This window comes from Rhincodon typus, chromosome 3 (assembly GCF_021869965.1).
Source record: "Rhincodon typus isolate 14 chromosome 3, sRhiTyp1.1, whole genome shotgun sequence".
Taxonomy (NCBI): Eukaryota; Metazoa; Chordata; class Chondrichthyes; order Orectolobiformes; family Rhincodontidae; genus Rhincodon; species Rhincodon typus.
This window is the reverse complement of record NC_063334.1, coordinates 77,548,511-77,561,216: the sequence shown is the minus strand read 5'-3', so window position 1 is coordinate 77,561,216 and position 12,706 is coordinate 77,548,511. Positions and strand designations below refer to the sequence as shown.

General features: G+C 41.8%; 1 protein-coding gene across 1 annotated transcript in view; it reads left to right on the top strand.

Moving 5' to 3' along the window:
* ppip5k2 (diphosphoinositol pentakisphosphate kinase 2) overlaps positions 1-12,706 on the top strand; it is a 198,270-nt gene that overhangs the window by 15,785 nt on the left and 169,779 nt on the right. The gene's annotated exons all lie outside the window — the stretch shown is intronic.

Sequence of the window (12,706 nt, the reverse complement as noted above, 5' to 3'; positions counted from 1 at the left end):
CTGTTTAATTACCTTGAACTTATCCAAGTGTCCTGTTATAACATTTTTCAATAAAAGCTTCTGACATTTTCCCTTTGTCAGATGTTAACCTAACTAGCCTGTAGTTTCCTACTTTTGACTTCCCTCCCTTTTTGAATAAAAGAATTAAATTGGAAAATAGCTAATCCAAAGCAACCTTCCCTGAATCTAATCAGTTTTGGAAACCTAAAACCAATGCATCAACTATCTCACCAACTGCTTCTTTCAAGACCCTAGGATGCCCATCAGGGCATGGGACTTGTCAACTCTCAGTTCCAATGATTTACACAGTACTATTTCCTTGATTGAGTTCCTCCTTCCCTTTCAGTTTCTGATATATGGCTACTTCAAGGATTTACTTGCATCCTGTCTTGTGAAGACTTCCACAAATATCTGTTCAGTTTGTCCTCCATTACTAATTCCCCAGATTCATTTTCCAAAATGCAACACTTAAAAAGAGTTAACAAAGTAAGTATCTGAAGAAACTTTTCCTATCTGTTTTTATATTTTTGGCTAACTTTCTCTCATACTCTAAGTTTTCTCTCCTTATTAATCTAATAGAATTTTTTAAATTCTATCCAGTCTTCTGACCTGACACCTATCTTTGCATCTATATGTCTTACCTTTGATGTTGTTGCAACCTTTTGACTTTTTCAGTTAACCGCGGATGCTGGGTCTGCCCCGTAGAATTTTTCCAAGTGTTGGAAGTATTTGTTCTGCACTATCTGGAATTTTGCCTTAAATGTTTGCTACTGCAACTCTATTGACCTAACTTCAGTTGTCACTCTGCTTTTGCTACCTTTACTTTCATGCCGTCAGAATTGTACTTGTTTAAATCTAAAATATTAGTTATTGACCCAAATTTCTCTTTCACAAACTGTATGTAAAATTCAATCCTATTATGGTCACTGCTACTCTGGAGTTCTTTGATGGTGAAGGCAGTAATTAATGCTATCTTGGTTGAAAGCAGGTTTAGTATCACCTGCTCACTTGTACCATAATGTACAAGTTTGAGAAATTATCCAGAAACATTCAATGAATTCTTCCATCTAGACTACTTTTTCCCATTCTATATAGGAAAAATCCCCCATTATAATTGTACCTTTTGATAAGCTGCCATCATTTCTTCCTTGATACCTGGTCCTACCATGTGGTTACTGTTAGGGGTCTGTACACAGCTCCTACAAGTGATCTCTTGCCTTCATCTTGCCTGATCTCTACCTAAACTACTCTGCGTCCTGGTTTTCTGAATTTACATCATCTCTCTTTGTTGTGCTAATGTTATCTTTAATTAACAGAGCCACTCCTCTATTCTTTCCTAACTTTTTGTCTTTTGTAAATGTCACATACCCTTCAATATTCAGGTCCCAATCTAGGTCATTTTGCAGTCTCAGTTATGGCCATGAGGTCATACTTGTTTATCTCAATTTGTCCTACTAGTTTGTCTGTTTTGTTTCACATGCTGCACGCATTCAAATACAGTGCTTTAAGTTTTGTCCTTTTTTATAATTTTTGTAATCTCCAGTCTTATCTACTGATTTCCTCTTAGATCTGAAATCTGTATCTTTCTTGTCATCCTTTCTATCACTTAGCACATAAATTACTTCCTGGTGCACTTTCCCCACTTTTTGATTCACCACTGTTTCATAAATTTGGGCCCTACCCCAAGTGTTGTAATTTAAAATGGTAAGTATTCTTTTCCACTCCTGAGTTGTGGGCTTGTACGTGATGGACAAGCTTTGGAAAGTTAGATGATTTACTTACTGCAGAATTCCCAACCTCTAACCTGTTCTTGTAGCCATGGTATTTTTTGTGGCTAATCGAATTGTTTCTAGTCAGTGGTATTCAAGAATGTTAATAATGAGGCACTCAGCAATGGTAATGCCATTGAATGTCAAGAGGCAAAGGTTTGATTCTTTCCTGTTGAAAACAGTCATTGTCTGGTGCTTGTGTAGAATGAATGATATTTGCACTTATCAGCTCAAGCCGGAATATTGTCCAGGTCTTTGTGCATGTGGATGTGCATTGCTTCAGAGTCTGAGGAGTTGTAAACAGTGCTGAACATTGCACAGCTATCGGGATTCCTACTCCAGCTTTGGATGGAAGACTATTAATGAAACTGCTGAAGTTGACTGGTCCTAGGGCACTATACTGAGGACTTCTTGCTGAGATGCCTGACTTTCAACAACCACCAACATTTCCTTTGTACTAGGCATGACTCCAACCAGTGGAGGGGTTTCCCTTGATTTCCATTAACTCCACTTTTGCTCAGGCACCTCAATGTCATACTTGGTCAAATGTTGCTTTGCTGACAGGGGCAACATTCTCCTTTTGAAGTGCAGCATTTTGTGCGTGTTTAGACAAAGGCAGTAATGAGGTCTGGAGCTGAGTGGGTCTGGTGGAATCCAAACTGAATATTAGTGAGCCAGTTATTGTTCAGCTAATGCCACTTGATATCACTGTGATTGAGAGTCGACTGGGGCAGTGATTGCCTAGGTCGTACTTCTATGTATAGGATATGCATGGTCAGTTTTCCCTCATTGTTCAGTAGATGCCAGCATTGCAGCTGTATTGTTACAGCTTAGCTCAGAACGATATTTGTTCTGAATCACAAGTCTGCAGTATTATTGCCTAAATGTTGTCAGGACTTCTACCCCATACGGTATCTAATGCTTCAGTCCATTTCTTGATATCACTTAGATTTAATCAAATTATGTCCACTTAGTATCTCTGACCAAAATGAATGGAAATTTTTAGCCTTGTCTTTTTTCCCCACACGTGTTGGGATATTTCTAAAGCCATCACCACCTTTAAATGTTTGTTTGTCTGCCGTTGGATGTGCTAGAACTGCAGAGTCTTGATCTAATCTCTTTTTATTTTGGGATTGGTTAGTTGTCTAGTGCATGATGCTTCTGCTATTTGGCATGTATGTAGTCCTCTGGTAAGTATATTTACTTCTTAATTACTACTACGCCCACAGTTATTTGGCATAAGGCCCTCTGCATTTCTTGTTGTACAATTTGCTAGGATATTAGTATATTTAAGGATTTAAGTAAAGTTCATCCAACAGTACAATTTTGCAGAGATAGTAGGAACTGCTGATGCTGGAGAATCTGAGATAACAAGGTGTAGAGCTGGATGAACACAGCAGGCCAAGCAGCATCAGAGGAGCAGGAAAGCTGACGTTTCGGTCTAGACCCTTCTTCAGAAATGGGGGAGAGGAAGGGGATTCTGAAATAAATAGGGAGAAAGGGGGAGGCGGATAGAAGATGGATAAAGGAGAAGATAGGTGGAGAGGAGACAGACAGGTCAAGGAGGCGGGGTTGGAGCCAGTAAAGGTGAGTTAGGGAGGGGATAGGTCAGTCCAAGGAGGACGGACAGGTCAAGGAGGTGGGCTGAGGCTAGTAGGTAGGAGATGGGGTTGGGGCTTGAGGTGGGAGGAGTGGATAGGTGGGAGGACAGGTTAGGGAGGCGGGGACGAGCTGGGCTGGTTTTGGGATGCGGTCGGGGGAGGGGAGATTTTGAAGCTTGTGAAGTCAACATTGATAGCATTGGGCTGCAGGGTTCCCAAGCAAAATATGAGATGCTGTTCCTGCAACCTTTGGGTGGCATCGTTGTGGCACTGCAGGAGGCCCAGGATGGACATGTAGTTCAAGGAGTGGGAGGGGGAGTTGAAATGGTTCGCGACTGAGACGTGCAGTTGTTAGTTGCGAACTGATCGTAGGGGTTCCACAAAGCGGTCCCCAAGCCTCCGTTTGGTTTCCCCGATGTAGAGGAGGCCACGACGGGAACAGTGGATATAGTATACCACATTAGCAGATGTGCAGGTGAACGTCTGTTTGATGTGGAAGGTCTTCTTAGGGCCTGGGATGGGGGTGAGGGGGGAGGTGTAGGGGCAGGTGTAACACTTCCTGTGGTTGCATGGAAAAGTGCCGGGGGTGGTGGGGAGTGTGGAGCGGACAAGGGAGTCACGGAGAGAGTGGTCCCTCTGGAAGGCAGATAAGGGTGGGGAGGGAAAAATTGTCTTTGGTAGTGGGTTCGGATTGCAGATGGCGGAAGTGTCAGAGGATGATGCGTTGGATCCGGAGGTTGGTTGGGTAGTATATGAGGACGAGGGGGTTTCTGTTTTGGTTGTTATTGCGGGGAGGAGGTGTGAGGGATGAGTTGCGGGAAATGTGAGAGACACGGTTGAGGGCATTTTTGACCACTGTGGAGGGGAAGTTGCGGCCCTTGAAAAACGAGGACATCTGGGATGTCCGGGAGTGGAATACCTCATCTCGGGTGCAGATGCAGCGGAGGTGAAGGAATTGGGAATAGGGGATGGCCTTTTTGCAGGAAGGTCGGTGAGAGGAGGTGTACTGCAGGTAGCTGTGGGAGTTGGTAGCCTTGAAATGGATATCGGTTTCCAGGTGGTTGCCAGAGATGGAAATAGAGAGGTCCAGGAAGGAGAGAGAGGTATTGGAGATGGTCCAGGTGAACTTGAGGTTGGGGTGGAAGGTGTCAGTGAAGTGCGTGAACTGTTCGAGCTCCTCGTGGGAGCACGAGGCGGCGCCGATACTGTCATCGATGTAACGGAGGAAGAGGTGGGGGATATGGCCAGTGTAGTTTCTGAAGAGGGATTGTTCCACGTATCTTACAAAGAGGTGGGCATAGCTTGGGCCCATGCGGGTACCCATGGCCACCCACTTTGTCTGTAGGAAGTGGGAGGAATTGAAGAAGTTGTTAAGGGTGAGGACGAGTTCAACTAAGCGGATGAAGGTGTCACTGGAGGGGGACTGGTCGGGCCTGCAGGACAGGAAGAAGCGGAGGACCTTTAGGCCATCTGCATGGGGAATGCAAGTGTATAGGGACTGGATGTCCACGGTAAAGATGAGGTGTTGGGGACCAGGGAATCGGAAGTTTTGGAGGAGCTGGAGGGCGTGGGTGGTGTCACGGACGTAGGTGGGGAGTTCCTGGACCAAGGGGGAGAAAATGGAGTCGAGATAAATGGAGATGAGTTCGGTGGGGCTGGGGCAGGAGCAGGCGGAGACAATGGGTCGACCAGGGCAGTTAGGTTTGTGGATTTTGGGAAGGAGATAGAAATGGGTGGTGCGGGGTTGGGGAACGATGAGGTTGGAGGCTGTGGGTGGGAGGTCACCTGAGATGATGAGCTTGTGGATGGTTTAGGAGATGATGTTTTGGTGCTCGGGGGTGGGGTCATGATCAAGGAGGTGGTAGGAGGAGGTGTCGGAGAGTTGGTACCTGGCCTCGGCGATGTACAATTTTGCCCCTTCTCTAGTACTCGTGAATCAAGTCCTAAAGACTAAGACTATAAATAGTTGAGGTCTCAGAACTTATTCCTGTGGCACTCCACTAGTCACAGTTTGCAAACTTGAAAATGACCCATTTATTCTGACTGTTAGTTAGCAAATTCTCTGTCTATTCTAATGTACCATCCCCTTTACCATAAGTGTACAATTACTTCATCAGATTGATACCTCATTTTTAGGATGCCAGTGCTGCTCCTGGCATTTTCTCTTGCGCGGTTCAAACCAATAAAGGATCGATCCCCTGACTTGATGATAATGATAGCATGTGGGAGATATGCCAGGCTGAGAGGTTACAGATTGTGGTGCATACAGTTTTGCTGCTAATTTCCCTACATCACCTCATGGCCTGAATTGCTAGGTCTACTTCACATCAGTTCCCTTTAGCATGGTGGCAGTGCCAAAAACAAGATGGAGAGCATCAACAAGATGGAGGGCATCTACAAGATGGACTGTGTAGTGGCCACACCTACTCATACTGTCACAAACAGATATATCTGTGCCAGGCACATTGGTCAGGATGAGGTCAAGTGTGTTTTTAAAAACCAAAAGAACTGTGGATGCTGTAAATCAGGAACAAAAACAGAAGTTGCTCGAAAAGCTCAGCAGGTCTGGCGGCATCTGTGAAGAAAAAGTCAGAGTTAACGTTTCAGGTCCTGTAACCCTTCCTCGGTTTCACCGGACCCGAAATGTTAACTGATTTTTTTTCTTCACGGATGCTGCCAGACCTGCTGAACTTTTCCAGCAACTTCTCTTTTCGCTCAAGTGTGTTTTGGGACAGGACATCCCAATGATGGTGATGATGGTGTCTGGGATACTGTGTAGGGTATGATTGTTTGAAAATAGTATTGTTGGCTATTGCTTGACCATACTGTGTGATTAGTTCTCTCCATTTTGGCAGTAGCTTCCAAATGTTTGTAAGGAAGACTTTTCAGTGTTAACAGAGCCGTGTGTTTGCTATTGTGATTTCTAATGCCTTGGTTAATTCTGTGTGATAGATAAGGTTTGATTCCTGTTATTGGAATTTTTAGACGTTAGATAGAAACTGGGCCATTTTGAAAGGCATTCAAAAGTGAGTTGTATTGAAGTTAATGTGGAGCCACATGTAGGCCAGCCAAGGTATGAATGGTTTCTGTGACAATTGGTAATGATTTTACAGCAACCGTTAGACGAGCTTTTAATACCAGGTTGTTTAAGTGAATTCATTTTGCCATGATGGGATTTGAGCCCATGTCCCCAGAGCATTAGCCTGAGTTTCTGGGTGACTATTTCAATGATAATACTACTGTGCCACTGCCTCAACTTCTTACAGACATGCCTACATATTTACTATTCTGTTTCCTTCTGGCTTGAGATCTATCGCGTGTGTAGTATTGGAACGTTGAGCTGATATTCATGTTGCTCCTGGAGTCATATTTTTGGGATAATTATGATGTCATTCTTTTATGTTTCTATCTGTGCCCTCAGTTCATCTGTTTTATTTGCTAGAATACTAAAGTCTTTTATTCTAACTTTCATTTCCTCTGCATTGCAGTCTCATCCACTAATTTTCTGACTTTCATTTTCCTTTCTGGTTTTGCTCCAATGAGGGCTACCCTCTGGTCCTCCTCTGGCGGTTCTGTTCGGGTGCAACTCATCCATCCTGAACATGTTCTATCTCCCCCAAAGCTGGTCTTAATATCAAGAATGTAAATACCTTTCTGCTTTGCCAGTTTTACAACCATGTGCTCATGTGTTTTCTCTTCCTATTCTTGTATTCACTTGCACATTCCAAACTAATGGAAATAGGAACATAAAGAGTCAGCAAGAAGAATCAGCTATTTAAACATTTGAGCCTGTTTTGTCATTTAGTAGGTTCATGGCTGATCTGATTGTAGCTTAACCGCCACTTCCCTTGATTCCCTTGCAGATTAAAACTCCGTCCAACTTGGCCTTGAATATATTTGTATTTAATGAACTTTCTGGAAAAGAGAATTCCAAAGATTAACAACTATGAGACAAGAAGATTCTCCTGTCTCCATTTTAAATAGGAAACCTCATGTTTTGAATCTGTGCGGCCTCTAGTTCTAGATTCTCCCATTAGGGAAGACATCTTCAATGTCTACTGTCAAAAACTTGTATACTTCAATAAGGTTCCCTCTCAGTTTTATAAGCTTCAATGCGTATAAATCCAAGTGGATTACCCTGTCCTCCTAAAACAGCCCAGGGATTTGCCAAGTGACAAACACAAAGTTGCTGGAAAAGCTCAGCAGGTCCGTCAGCAGCTGTGAAGAACAATCAGAGTTAATGTTTCGGGTCTGGTGATCCTTCCTCAGAACTCACCAGACCTGAAACGTTAACTCTGATTTTTCTTCATAGATGCAGCCAGACCTGCTGAGCTTTTCCAGTAACCTCTGTTTTTGTTCCTGATTTACAGCATCTGCAGTTCATTTGGTTTTTATTCAGGATTTGCCAAGTAAACCTTCTCTGAATTATTTTATATCCCATTTTAAATAAGGAGAACTAATTTGTGTATGTAGTCTTCTAGGTTGGGTCTCCTGAATGAACTGTACACTTGCGGCAAGATGTAGAATCCCTACAGTGTGGAAACAGGCCATTCAGCCTAACAAGTTCACACTGACCCTCTGAACAGCATTCCACCCTGCCCTGGCTACCCTTTAACCTCACATTTCCCATGGCTAACCCACCTAGCCTGCACATTCCTGGACACTATAGACAATTTAGCATGGCAATTTACCTAAGCTGCACATCTTTGGACTGTGGGAGGAAACCTGAGCGTTCAGAAGAAATCCAGGCAGACACAAAGAGAATGTGCAAATTCCACACAGTCACCCGAGGCTGGAATTGAACCTGGGTCCCTGGTACTATCAACTGAGTCACCGTGCCGCCTCACTTTTATACTCCATCTGTCTTGCAGTGAAGGCCTACTTTATTTGCCTTCAGATTACATGCTGTACCTGCATGTTAACTTTTTGTGATTCATGTATGGGACTCTTCACATTCATTTGATTCTTTCTACGTATAAATAAGTGTCCGCCATTCACTGAGATCATGGCTGATCCGATAACCCTGAACTCCACTTTCCTGTTTTTTATTTTACCCGTAAACCTTAATTCCCTTCCTGATTAAAAATCTCTCTGTCTCTGCCTTGAATTTACTTAACAAACCAAATTCAACAGCCCTCATTGGTAAAGATTTGCAGATTTACAATCCTCTGAGAGGAGAAATTCCTGCTGATTTCTATTTAAAATTTGTGACACCTTATTCTAAGAATATGCCCTGGTTCTAGATGCTCTGAGAAGGGGAAGCAACCTTTCTGCATCTACTCTGTCAAATCTTCTAAGAATCTTATATGTTTCAATAACGTTGCCTCTCATTCTTCTAAACTCCAAAGAGTACAGGCCCAACCTATTCAACCTCTCCTCATTAAACAATCCCTCTGTAATAGCCTCATGTGCCAATATGCCTTACCTTAGAAAAGGGGCCCAAAATGGTTCACAGTATTCCATCTGTGGTCTGACAAGTGTCTTGTATAGTTTTAGCAAAACCTCCCTACTTTTATACTCCATTCCCTTTACTTCAAAGACTAACATTCCATATTACCCGCTGAACATGGATGCTAGCTTTTGTGATTTATGGGCGATTATACCCAAATCCCTCTGTTCTATAGCTTTCTGCACTCTTTTTCTGTATTTAAATAATAGTCAGCTTCTTTATTCTTCCTGATTAAGTGCAAATTTTCCCACATTATATTCTATCTGCCAAGTTTTTGTCCTCTTGCTTAATCTGTCTATATCCCTCTGCAGACTTTGTCATCCTCGCCATTTGCTTCCCCACGTATTTTTGTATCAGCAAACTTGGCTGTAGTACATTCAGTTTCCTCATCCAAGTCATGAGTAGCATATCAAGTATAACTGTGTACCAATGTATGCAATGTCTCAAATATTAATTTGATAATTCCTAATGATGGCAAGCACTTTGTTTTGGACATATCCAAACACTAATTTGGAGATCCCAAGGTTTCCGTTGGTGAGTCTATGCTCCATGTTGCTATGCATTTTACAGGTTGACCAAGACTGCTTTGGATAAGGAAAGCTCCTTTTTTGCTACTGAGCACAATATGTAATTCTTGAAAGCCAGAACAAATTGGTCATTTTCAAGTTGACAAACTGTAACTATTGAAATGTCACAGAGAGGCATGCAGGATCTTAGCTGTTAACATTCTATAGCCATGACATGAATGAAGGACAATATGCAAGGAAAGGTTATAAATGGTTGCAAGGTTATTTTCCCCATCATCCAATAAATTTGGTGATTTTCATTTAAATCAATGCATTGACTTCTTTAGTATCAGAATTCCTGACAAATTTTAAAATAAAACTTAAAAGTCCACAGTAAATATAGAAACTCAAGAGAGTAATAAACATCAGGGTATGCATTTTGTCTGTTCTTTCTCCCATTATACACCATATACTGCTCAAGTGGGATATAATATAAAAGATCATAGAATCCTTACTGTGTTGTAGCCAAAATTTGCTGCTGATAAAATGTTAGGTAGGAAAGCAAGTTGTGAGGATATAAAGGGTCTGTGAGCAGAGGTTTGGCAGATAAGATATAATATAGGAAAATGTGACATTGATCACTTTGCTGAGAGGTTTTGCAGGAAGAATAGAAAAGTGGAATATTGTTGAAATGGATCGAGACGGCAGAATACTGAAGTACAGTGGGATCTTGGTATCCTTGTACATGAATTAAAAATGTTAGCATAGAGTTAGACATAGAATGTTATTTCCTTTTAATGTTGTTTATTCTTGCAGTTTACTTTGCCAACACTTATTGTCATCTCAAATCAGCATCCAGTACTGTACTGCCTGTACCCGAGGCACACTTTGTTTATTCTAGCCACAAGCAAAGTGTCTTAGCTTGCTCTTGGTCTTGCTTTCTGGTTTTGCTACCCACCCCATTCCTCTACATCAGGCCTTGTTCCCCTCAGATATACAGTGCTTCTGTTTGAAACAGTTCAGAGACTGTTCAATCAGTTAATTCCTTTGATGAAAGTTGTCTTATGAGGAAGCATTGAGCAGCTTAATTGGGGTATAGAAGATTAAGAGGTAACTTTCCCAAAGAGATTCAATACAGTGCTACACAATAGACTTGAGAAAAGTTATAGCTCATGGAATCAAAGGGACAGTGGCATTGTTGAAACTAAATTGGCTGAGTGGTAAGAAACAGAATAATGGTGAAAGGCTATTTTTCAGACTGGAGGAAGGTTGGTAGTGAAATTCCTATCAATTGGTATTGGGACCCATCTTATTCCTGATTTATCTTAATGATCTATTGCTTGGAGGGCAGGGAATAATTTCAAAGTCTGGATGATACCACACTTGGAAGCATTGAAAACTGTGGTGATAAATAGAAGATGCAGAAAAGTTAGATGTCACATATGTTGGCACGTTGAACATGGTAACTTGGTAGAAAAAGTGTTCCACACTAAAAGGTGTGTGGAGCTGAGACACCTTTGTGCACATGTACAAAAAGACGTTAAAGATGACAGAACATGTGGAGAGGGTAGTTAATAAAATATGCAGTATCCTAGGCTTTATTAATAGAGGCATAAAGTACAAGAGCAAAGAAGTTATGCTGAACACCAGTTAGACTTCAGATGGAGTATTGTGTACAGTTCTTGAAAAAGGATGGGATTACATTGGAGAAAATGAAGAGATTTTCAAGAATGGTTCCATGGATAAGAAATTTCAATTATAAATATAGATTGGGGAAATTGGGACTGTTCTCTTTGGAGAGAAGACGAAGAGGAGATTTGATGGAAGTTTTCAAAATCATGAGGGTGTTGGACAGAGTCAATAGGAAGTACTGTACCTGCTCACAAAAAGATCAAGAAGATAGGGAACACATTAAAAGTCATTTGCAAGAGAAGTAAATATGATGTGAAAAAGAAACTTATTCAGACAGCAAGTGGTTCAGGTCCAGAACAGACTGCCTAAAAGTGTCGAGAAGGCTGTTTGAATTGAGACATTCAGGGTGGCATTGGATGATTACTTAAATTGGGTAATGGGATAAAGGTGGTGGAATGGCACCGAATCACAATATTCATTCGGAAAATTGGTGCAATAATAGTAGCCTAAGCAGCCTTCTGCACTGTAACACTGATTGTTGTCAAGCTTTGTCAGATTCTGAGGGTACCAAGTGAGGTAGTTGCTGACACGATTTTATGCTTCATGGTGGAATCCAGAAGCTATGGTACATTTTAAAGAAAAGGGGTCGCTCACTTAATATGAGATGAGCAGGAATTTTTTGTGAGAATTGTTAGTGTTTTGAATTCTGTACCCAAAGAGCAGAGAAGGCTGGATCATTGTGGTATGTTCAAGGCTGAGTTGGACAATTTTTGAACTACAGGGTTATGGCAGGGGTTGGTGTTTGTGGTGGTAGGCAAGAAACTGATCTTATTGACAGGTGGACCAGCTTTGATGATCAGAGTGGCCTCCCCCTCTGATTTCCGATAGTCTTATCAATTTATACACTTGCAGTACCTGAATTTCTCTGGCTGATTAATTGACAAAGAATGTTAAATAACACTTAGATGTTGTGAGTTTGAGATTATTTTGGGACTGTATTTAACGTAGGGTAAAGATAAAGTGAGTCATATGACCTGTTCTGACATCTAGCTGATGTGGCTGTTAATCGTTAAAAGGAGCACCAGATTGTTTTATTAGGAAGAATGTGAAAACTGTTCACAATTGCAGACAATAGCGACAACTTCTGTCTGCTTCCAGTGGTTAGAAATCAGGAAGATGTTGAGAATGTCAGTTTGTAAGCAGTTATGCTTTAAACTGTCTATTTAATTCCAAGGTTAGATATAATTTGGCTGTAAATAGAATAGAATCCCTACAGTGTGGAAACAGGCCCTTTGGCCCAACAAAGTCCACACTGACCCTCACAGCAGCCCACCCAGACTCATTCCCCCTATAATACACCAAATCTACACATCCCTGAACACAGTGGGCAATTTAGCATGGCCAATCCACCTATGTTCTCCCTGGACAGAAGGCCCATGTTATCAGCATTGCCTTGGAGATGGGCTTTGAGGAAAGAAGGATTTCTAACATATTCATGAAACTCGGGGATACAGCTATTTTTTTCCAGAATCAGAGAGAGAGCAGCTCACCACCACCTTCTCGATGGCAACTCGGGATGGGCAAGAAAAGCTGGCCAGCCAGCAATGCCCACATCCCACAAAAAGTGAATAGAAAAAAAAAGCTAGAGACAAATGCCACAGAAATGCTGAAATCTTGTATCTATTTCATGACATTATAGTAAAAACGAAAGTAACTGATATACCTTTGACTAGAGGATTGCAAGATATG